At 33.8% G+C, this 10,828-nt stretch overlaps 1 pseudogene; it reads left to right on the plus strand.

Moving 5' to 3' along the window:
• The first annotated feature begins 7,825 nt into the window (after positions 1-7,825).
• Positions 7,826-8,350, plus strand: LOC149559327 (ADP-ribosylation factor 1 pseudogene; annotated as a pseudogene).
• The last annotated feature ends 2,478 nt before the right edge of the window (positions 8,351-10,828 follow it).

A 10,828-nucleotide genomic window follows, 5' to 3' on the forward strand; every position in this document is an offset into this window, starting at 1 on the left:
TTTTGGTCACATCTTGCCATCCAGCTCCATCTTCCAATTTATCCACCTATCTTTCATCCCCCAACTTTTATCTATCACTATTCACTTATCTTCTACAACCTTACCCCATCATCCCAGCTATCATCCATCTCCCTAGTGCCTTTAGCTTTTCCATCCTAGCCTCAATCCTATCACATCCATCGTAAGACCTCCTTCCACATGTCATCTTCTGACTGGGGGCACTATATCCTTGGAGATCTTGTCTTGTCCATCCTCCCTTGTTAGTGGTATCTTGCTCTAGGCTATCCTCATGCAAATCCAATGGCATCCTCTCATTAGCCATTCACTCTAGTGTCATCTATCAGCTCAGTTACTACCAACCTTAGCATTGTCCCCATCCTTGGTCGCACATCTATCATCATCATTGGATGCATCCTGCCAAATCCATATCTTCCGCTATCACCTCATCCTTAGCTTCTGCATCTTGCACCAACTTGAGCCATCCCGCTATCTTATCATCCAGAGCTCCTGTACAACTTGTAAATAATCTTGTATCCAATGCTTGTATCATACCTTGTATCATAGCTTGTATATCCAATCTTGTACCATAGCTTGTATATCCAATCTTGTCCAAAACAACCTTGTACATTTGTAACATATCTTGGTCCATCAGCTTGTACATCCTCTTTAGCTTAGTACCATTTTATCTATCTAGCTTTCATGTTAGTTCATCCTTGATCAGCATCTTGCACACATCGCACAACCCTTGGTTAGCTATTCTAATGCATCCTTTAGCTAGATCTCCTGTCACTAAAGTACTATCCTCTTAGTTCAGCTTGCCAGATGCATCACTCATCCTGATCCATCAGCTTAGGTGCTCTCCAATAGATCCTTGTAGGATATAGCTTTCCTCATGTTTGATCTTGGTTTTTTAGTACCTCATCCTACCCATCTCATTGGCAAATTGTTCTCTTTTGGATTTTTGCTTTCTTTTGATTTGGAATCTTCCCTTTGGGTCTTGAAGTATCTTTTCCAAGCAATCTCCTTGTTCCCTCCTCAAGGTTGCCATGATCTTCCATATCATGGTATACTGTGAATGGGGCAATTTGAGCATAAGATCTTGATCAGGTCTTTTGTTTGTTTTTCTTTTTTTCTTGTGGGTTACCCAGTGTCGGTTCCACGTTGCTTCCTCTGGGATTCATGTGTGATGTTGGGGCAATCCTTCTGTGTTTGTTTTGAGTGAATCCGTTAGTCCTCTGGACAGTTGGTGACACAGCCTTGATGTTCTTGGTAACCTTGGAAATTAACCAATAGTCCTATAGAAAATCTAGTTCTCAACTACATGGTGGTACTTCTTTTTGAAGTATCCCCCTACTCAAAAAGCTTCAATGGATTCCCTTCATCTCCATTATTCCCCCTCCATATCCAGCATCTGTCTCTGCTACCCTAGCTTATGCATAAGTATCTCTTTGAATCAATCTTCACTCTTAGCTTTAGGGATCCATAATCCTAGTCTTAGGGATCCACCAATCCAATCAATCCACCAAGCCTCATCTTTCGAGATCCACAATCCTAGTCTTAGGGATCTCCAAAAACCCATCTTCTGCCAATCTGACTCTTTGAAATCTTGTTGCATCAGCTTTATAATCCCCTCATCCATCTCCCTATCCTAGATTCCTTTTTATAGCGCTCCACTCCTTCATCCTCCCCCACTCTTGGAACGTCTTAAGCTTGCTTCCATTTGTGCATCTGATTCTGCTTTATCATTCTCCCATAGTGAGAGTTTGAGCTAATTCAGCCCCTTCTCTTTGCCACTCTGAGTCTCCTTGCTTATCCCAGTTTCTTTTTCTTTTCAAGAAGCCGTTGAGCCTCATCTTCTCTCCCTGTCGCCTTCTTGAGGGGGAATCTCTAAGTCTAGTCTCTCCTCTTCTTATCCAAGACTGGGGAAACCTTGTTGCTAAAACATCTTCCTCGTGTCATCTCCGTTCAAACTTCTTTGAAATAGTGTTGTTTCAACACTATGTCAAAGAGGGGCAAAATGTAGACACCTAAATCTGATTACACTGCTTCAGTAATCTTATTTAGCTATCTCTAAAGGCATCATTAATTAAATTCCTATTTAATTAATCATTTGCCATCCCCTAGCTTATTAATTCAATTAATCATCTATAGTCCTAATTGGTAAATCAAATAACCCACTATTTATCAATTAATCCTATTCTCCTATCTAATTCCAAATTAAAAATTTATTAAAATCACTTTAATAAATAAAACCCTCAAATCTAATAACCCCTAAACTATCCTTAATCCTCCATTTAGCCTAATCCACCCCATCCACCCATACTAACCTAGCTTAGCCACTAACTCACCCACCCTCATGAATGCCATCCACTTGCACATCTCTAACATCCTTAATCTAATCCTAACCCAAGCCTAATCCCCCCCCTAACCTTGTCACATTCCCTAAGTAAGCTTAAGACTTTCCTAAACCAAATCAAAGTCTCCTCCCTCAAAATATCCCAACCATAAAACTTTATCCCAACCATAAGGCCTTCAATGCTCTTACATGCTCTTAAAAGCTCTTACAAGCCATTATGAGGGCCATTTAAGGCCTTGAGCCTTCTTTGTTGACTCATCCTTGCCCTTTCCTCCACCCAATGACCCTATGACATGTGTCACTCCCTGATTGGTGCTAAACAAGCACAATCCATGTGATCCCCTTTGGATGCATCCTAGCCCTCCCTAAAGCTTTCATCCATCCTTTCATCTTGACCCTCCATCCCTCAAGCCCTTGGCCTATAAATTAGATCCCCTTCCAAGCCATTTTATCACAATCCACCTTCCATGCAAAGTTATAATACCATTTTGAGAAACAAAGCCATTAACCATACCCTTATAATGCCAAATTGAGAGCTCACAAAGCTACCAATGTGTCATTATCCATCTCCAACATTGAAGTAACTTTGAAGCTTGAGCATATATCCCAAATCTACATAATAGACTCATCCCTAAATCAAGTGACCATCCTCATTGGGAGAGCCATTCCATGGCTCATATTCTCATTTGAGGACTTCACTTTGTCTATCTCATATGTTATGAATTTTATGCTAGTTAATGCTTTTGTTTTTGAATAGATTAGTATTACTTGCTATCATATTTTCTCATATACAATATGCACTTGGTAGCTGACAAAGATTATCTTATGGAGTAAGGCAGTACAACCTATGATGCATTGTTGGTCAAGGAAGATGAGGTGAGTGAGCTTACTCAGTAGCTCGTGGTGACTTCTGAGATTCTTGAGAGTACACATTTGGCTAAGGTGACCATGGAGTTAGAGCAACTGCAGTCTTTATCAGATTTTGTATAGTCACAGGTTGTGATGTTTGGAAATTCGAGGATGTCCATGGTCAAGATTGTCAGGGACAATAGAGATCAGGATGCATCCATCCTTAATACTATCATTGGCATATCAAGTTCTCTTCCACAGGGTTCAGGTTCAATTGAATTGGGTGTTGCAATAGATTGTTATGGTATGCCTGACATGGTAGTTGTCTCTACTACTAATGGCATGGAGACTGGTGATGTTGTATTAGAGATCATGTGTGATGTTGGTGAGCCGACAATTGGCATGGTTCCTACTAGTGATACTACTCCTTTGGTAGTGTCTTCAGAGGTAGTAGTTAGTTTAGGTTTTGTTAGTGATCGGTTGCAGTTAGTTTCATCTAGATTGCAGTCTAAGAAATTGACTGGGATTGGTGCATTGTTTCAACATTACACTATGAGGTATGCTCATCAATTTACCTTTGATGACCATGTTGATGAGATGATGATATGGAGATATACTTTGGTTCCTAGTGCTTGTCATTAGTTATGGGATGGTTTGACACCATGTGATGAGAGTTGTGATGGGCATGGCATGTGATAGGTTCTGCAGTTGACAGCTTGATAGTACATGACTTAGAGTAGGAGTTTGGGAGTGATGCTTCAATGGTTGTTATTGATTCTACTCCTTTGGCTATGTCATATCCTGACTTAGCTGATGATTAGTTGCAGTGGGTTGCATCACCTGTGCATGGTGAGCTATCACCTGAAGCTATTTCTTTTAATCAACATTATACTGTAGGGAATGTTCATCAGTTTGCATTTGATCCATGTGTTGAGGAGTTGATGTCAGGCCAACTTGGTTTGGGTTCTATTTCTTGCTATTTATCTTGTGATGTATACTCACCATCAACGATGTATGGGAGTTATGGTTACGAGACAGTGGCAATGATTTGCAGAGTTGTGCTGATTGCAGTAGGTGTACAGTATGTGGATTCTTTGTACTTGGTGCAGTTTTATTCAGGAGTGTTCACCATTGTGATAGAGCTAGATGGTACATCATACATAGGCCAGTGGGATGCATTGATGGTATTTACTGTGTTGGCAATTTGGGATGTCCACTCTACTTGGGGTCTGATATTTTGGGAGTTTGTGTCTCGTGGGTTCCTGACTATGGCAATAGTGGATATGAAGTTCAGTTGAGAAGTGATTCATGCTTCATTCATGGATTCTTCTTGGCTATATTGTAGAGGATATTGCAAGAGCCTGCATTGATTGAGATTAATATAGTTCATGACTACATTTGTGATCTAGGTGGATTGATTGGTTTATTGTTTAGCCATTGCTTGGGGACAAGCAATTTCAGGAAGGGCGGATTGTCATGTCTCCATTTTGGAGGTAATTTGATTTAATTAATTAAGTTGCCCAAAATAATGAATTTTTTTTGAGGATGACTAATTAATTATTTTAATTAAATAAATAAGTAGTATTAAGTTAATTATTTATAAAGTTATCAAATAAATAAATATTAAAAGATAACTTTATATTTAATTAATTTAATAAAGTGACTTGAATTATAAAATATTTTATAAAGTCACTTAATAGGTAAAATAAAATAATGTTCTAGAACTTTTTGGAGAAAGTGGAGAAAAAGAATATATAGGCATGGAGGGCTCATTGTCTATCATCCAAGTTTATTTTCTCTATTGTGACTACTTGAGCATTTGTGGAGTTTGAAGGCCTACAAGTATTCATCTTAATCATTGGGAACAATACCTCCCAAGTGATTGCATAACTGAGGAGGTGAAAGATCCTCTGAAGGGTTTCCCTTTAGAAGTGGCACTCAACCATATCAAGTTGAACTTAATTTGTATAATCAGACTTACCTGAGGGTTTGAGTTTTTGATTGCAAGAGAAAAAAAAAAGTAGATTCAAAAAAGAAATCCGAAAAAGTAGATCCGAAAAGGCAGTCCGAAAAAATAGACATGAAAAAATAGTTTGAAAAAGAAGATCCGAAAAAGTAAAGTAAAAAAGTAGATCTGAAAAAGCAGAGCGAAAAGGAAACATTAGTAAAAATTATTACAGCCATCTACAATCAGGTTCCTTTGGATATTTCATTCATTTTTCTTATCATTTAGATGCATATTAAAAGGTAAGGCTATGGGTGAAAGTTTGTATCAGATTTAAGCATTATTCTTGTGGATGTAAGCCAAGAGTCTTGGCTATTTCATACTAGCATTGTAGTTGATATTATATGTGCAATAAAAGAGACATAAGTTGTTGGTCTGATATATTTGTAATTGAATATGTATTTATCATTCATGATCAGCTTATTAGTTTGAAAGCCAATTGTTTGACAAAATGTCAATTGGTTGTAGGTTCTTTTTTTGGCATAAATAATGTTGTAATTTTGCATACCAAGTGTTTGTATTAATACCACTTGGCTATAAGTGCAATAATGCCATCATAGGTTGCATCTAAAGTGTTTGTCATAATTATTATTTGTTGTAGCACCATATTGCAAGTAGTTTTAGTTACATATATGCATTGAATATTGTCAAAATAAGTTGCACATTCATGTTAGGTCATTGTTTAGTCAATTTTGAGTCTTCTTGCAAAAGATTCTCATTGATGCAAATTGAAGAAAGAGTTATTAGAGCAAACTGAAATACTATATCAGTCATGTGACCCTTGTATGTGAAGTGTTTGACAAAATTTCTCAGTTCAACATTAGAGGTTTTTAGTGGCATATTGGGAGGGGTCATTACATAACTAATTTTATTATCATAATATTCTTCTTATATTAATAGTAATAATATAAAGCTTAATAGAGCAAAGCTATTATGATTTTTAATATAAAGTGAACAAAGCTAGGTGAGTTATTTGTGATATGCTTTTATGTTGAAATTTATGCCATTCTCTTATATATTTTTTGATAAGTGATGGGTTACTATGTACACTAATGGATGAGGGGTACAAGGTTTGTTGTATGTAGTTTAAATTTTAGTTAAATTAAAATAACTTTAAATCGTATTAAAAATGAAAATATAATGAAATAAAGTTTGGAAAAAGAAAGAGAAAAAACTATAATTCAAAAATCATGATTAAATAATACTAAATAGTAAATCTAAAGAAGATTTATCAAAATAATAAAAATAATGTACTAAGATTATACATGAAATTTACAAATTCAAGTATATTACATGATTTAAAAAATATAAAATATGCATTCTTCTCTTCTTTAAAATTATAAAACACCTTAAAATAATTATTTTTTGTTGTTTAGGTTGCGAATCTATTTTGTTAAGAGATGAGGGTGCCATCCTAATCTCACTTTAAACTCAACAAGACTTGATCGGTGAAAGTAAAATTATGGAAAAAACCTTTTATAAAAGAATTAAACAAACTTCAAATTAAAAGGTTATATAAAATAGATATACTTAAAACTAATAAAATGAATTGGAAATATAGGAGAGTTTATTAAATAGAATCTTACAAAACAATGATCAACACATGTCAAGCAATTTAATAATAAATCTTTTGATTTTAATGACTAAGTTTTGTTTTGTTTTTTATTAGTAAGAGGCCGAAGCATTATTATTATGCAATGTTATTAATTATTATTATTTATTAAGCTTGTGTAGAGTTGAACCTAAGACCTCTCCAATAAGACAATTTACCGTTGTGTTGTAGGCTCTTACCTAATTTTAATGACTAAGTTGTATTTAATCTTTAATGACTAAGTTGTATTTAATCTTATATTTGAAATTAGCAAGAACCAAAGACCTAGAATTGAACAAATAGAATTCATTGCTTACAAAACTTTAATCTATGAAAATTTTATAATTGGTTAGTGATTTTTAATTTAATAATTAAATTCTATTAATTAAAATCACACAATCTAATCCATCAACTAAACACACGATCTAATCGATAAACTAAACACTACATTCATATAGAATCTAATAATTCTATCCATTTTATTAAACTTTCAAGATAATTATAAATAATTTAAAATAATAGTAAACCACATTTTTCAAATTTAAATAAAATAAAATTTTAAAAACCTTTAAAAAAAAAAACAAACAAACAAATCCAATCAATATTCAACAGTTTAAATGTAAACTCTCACATTATAGATCCATACAAAACCACGACATTAATACAAATCAACCCACATCTAAACATGAAGTACTGTAAATTAAAGACAATTTTACATATTATTATTATTTAGAAAGGGACACATGATGGAAGACACGGCCTTAGAATTCAATAAAAATAAAAATAACTCGCATAATAAACATACTAAACCCTAAAACCACTGAATAGTTAAAAACCACGTAGGGACGTGAATGTAAAATAAAAAGATGAGCATGGTCGGCCTACATTTAAATAAGTGCCGGAACTCTGATCTAATACCGTATATAAGTGGTTTGATTCAATCAACGCAATCAATGAGCATTCCCAAGGCCTTTTAAATTGTAGACACCATCAACATATTTGGCTACATTTGAGTAGGATAAGGATGGGAAACAAATCCAGCAAAATACCGGACAGCTCAAAGGAAGTACAAATTCTGATGGTGGGTCTTGATTCTGCCGGCAAGACTACAATTCTATACAAGTTAAGTATGGACGAAGTTGTACAGACGATTCCCACAGTGGGGTTCAACGTGGAGACAGTGAAGCACAAGAATGCCACCTTTGTTGTGTGTGATGTTGGTGGACAGGAAAAGCTCAGGCCGCTGTGGAAATATTACACTGGAGATTCCACTGGCATTATTTATGTGGTAGACAGTGGTGACAGGGAGCGTATTGGTGAGGCAAAAGATGTGTTGCACGGTTTGCTTAGTGAGAAAGAACTGAGAGATGCCGCTGTTCTTGTGTTTGCAAACAAGAATGATCACCCCAACGCAATGAATGTTTTGAAGATATCGGAGAAGCTTGAGCTCTCCTCTTTAACACAGCACCGCTGGCATGTCCAGAGTTCCTGTGCAAAATCTGGTGATGGTCTCTACGAAGGCCTTGATTGGCTTTGTAATAATGTATAGACTTGTTCTAAAGGAAGGAAAGGAAGTTTCTTTTCAAGGTTGCTTTGATGGTGTAAAAATACTTCTCTCTCTTCTGTTAATCTTTTTCGTTTTAAAAACTTGAATTAATTGCATTGTTCTACAGGATCAATAGTCCTTGATTTATATGAGTTTTCTGTTATAAAGACGATGTTATGCCGGATTGTTCAGAATGATTTTTTTACCCTAACTTTTTTTTTAACTTATCAATACTGTATATAGCTAACTTTTTGATATTAAACGAAACTTTGTTTCATGCTCTAGCATTGTACTAAATGATTTAGGTTTGTAAATACAATAACAATTAGGTTTGTAAATACAAAAACAATTAATTTCAATTGAATTAAATGTAAGTAATAGGTTTAAATTTTGATGGATGAGTTTACATTTAAAATTGGTTTATATTCCACTCGCTCTTGTTGCTTGCTCCAAGACTACAAGAAAGATTAATCTTTCTGTCCTTCTCTCTTTAAAACTTAAAACTTACTAGAGTACTGCACCTAGCACCTAAACTGTTATTTCATTTCAACATACAGTTGGTGGAGCTGATTATAGTGAGGCAATATTTTTGGAAAGACATTAAACTACTAAATATATTTTTAAAGATTTTAAATTCAAATGCTAAGACACTAACTATATATTTATATTATAAATTATAAATCAATTTTCATGATGAATATTTTTTATATTAAAATATTAAACATTAACTTTATTTTTAAAAATAGAATGGCAATTTTTTAAAATTAGAAATTGAATATTAGTATTTTTATATCTATAATTTTAATAAAAATATTAAAATTGAAATTCAATCACATTCAATATTATTATTAAAATCAAATAAATTGATTCTTTTATAATTATTAATTATTAAGTTGAATATAATATTCTATCTAATTAAAATATAAAACTATTTTAAGTTTAATATAATATTCTATTTTATTAAACTATTATAGTTTATGGAAAATACAAGTGAAACTATAAGTGACATTATTTATATTTTCAACTCATGATACATATACATATGATCTTAAAACTTCTCTCAAGAGCTTCAATTATAATATTATATAGATTCCTCCAAAGGAAATATAACATAATAAATTCAAGATTCAAGAAATCATTTTCAATTGCTACTCAACAAGGATTGACATAGAGTCGTCCATAAGACATGAATAATATAAGACCGTAAAACCATGTAGAACCATAAATGGCCTACTCTTCTAAGGTATGAGATAAGACCATGACCTACATAGGTTCTAAGAAAATCTATGACTAGGGTTGACCCTTCCTATTACTTAAAAGAAACATAAAAATAATGAGAAAACCACATAGAATATATTAGTATACATCTTAGCAAACATGATAAAATGGTATCACAAACATGAAAGAAATACACAAAAGAGGATAATCATATAAAAGAATGAACATTACCTTACAATGGCAAGGGTTCTAGCTTACGACTAGGTGAGTGTCATCACATAGTCCTTAATGTTGAGATCATTCCTAGTAGAACAAATAGCCTTGGTAACCCAATTTGGATATTTTCTAGTGTCACACATAGTCTCAGTACCCCAAATTAGATCTTTCTTATCGATACACATGGTCTTGTACTCCAATTTGGGTATGTGTTTCATCCTATAATTATCTTTTATTAAGCTATTGCCTCCTATAGCAGAATTTTATTTTATTTTTATCACTTGATTGAATAAAATCACCCATAGGATTTTCTAACTATCACTTTAGGACCTGGCACCAATATTGAGCTTGTTGAAAACAATTGGTTAATTATGTATCATCTTTAATGTTACACAAAATGTGATATCTTTTCTAGTCAGTGTATGTCGAGCTCACTTGAGTGATGAAGATAGTTTCCTATGTTTGTTGAGCATTCCAAAATTTGCCAAGTTCAAAATTTAGTGACTACCAAGTTCACTCGGGTGACAAAGAGAAGTTTGCAAAAGATTGAGTGTTAATCGAGCTTACTTAGTTAATGAAGGAAAAGTTGGATAGAACCAATGCTAACCAAGCTCACTCGATTACCAAAAGAACTTTGTGAAGATGTAGTGTTAATTGAGTTCACTTGGTTAACACAAGGAAAATCATTTTTGAGTTAGTGTCTACCAAGAAGGGTCAACTAACAAATGATTTTCTTGTTTTGACATATTGAATTCAATGGATTTGTTTGTGGGTTCTAGCTGACTGAGGAGATGAATATTAATTATTCTAAGTTGTATTCAAGCCAATTTGACAATATGTATGATATAAATATAAGGTCAAGTCGAGGATTGAATGTGTGCAAGTAAATAGAAGAATTGAAGATGCTTAAAGGAAGTGAATTAGAAGGATAAGAAGAATATCCTTGTGGAGCTGTAAAAATACATTTGATCAAAAAGGATCAAGTATACAAGCTAGAATTGAGATCTGTAATCAACAATTCATTTGCATTAGAAATTAGTCATCTTA

The sequence above is a fragment of the Cupressus sempervirens genome, chromosome 5 (genome assembly GCF_028749045.1).
Source record: "Cupressus sempervirens isolate cs-2001-9-10 chromosome 5, ASM2874904v1, whole genome shotgun sequence".
Classification (NCBI taxonomy): Eukaryota; Viridiplantae; Streptophyta; class Pinopsida; order Cupressales; family Cupressaceae; genus Cupressus; species Cupressus sempervirens.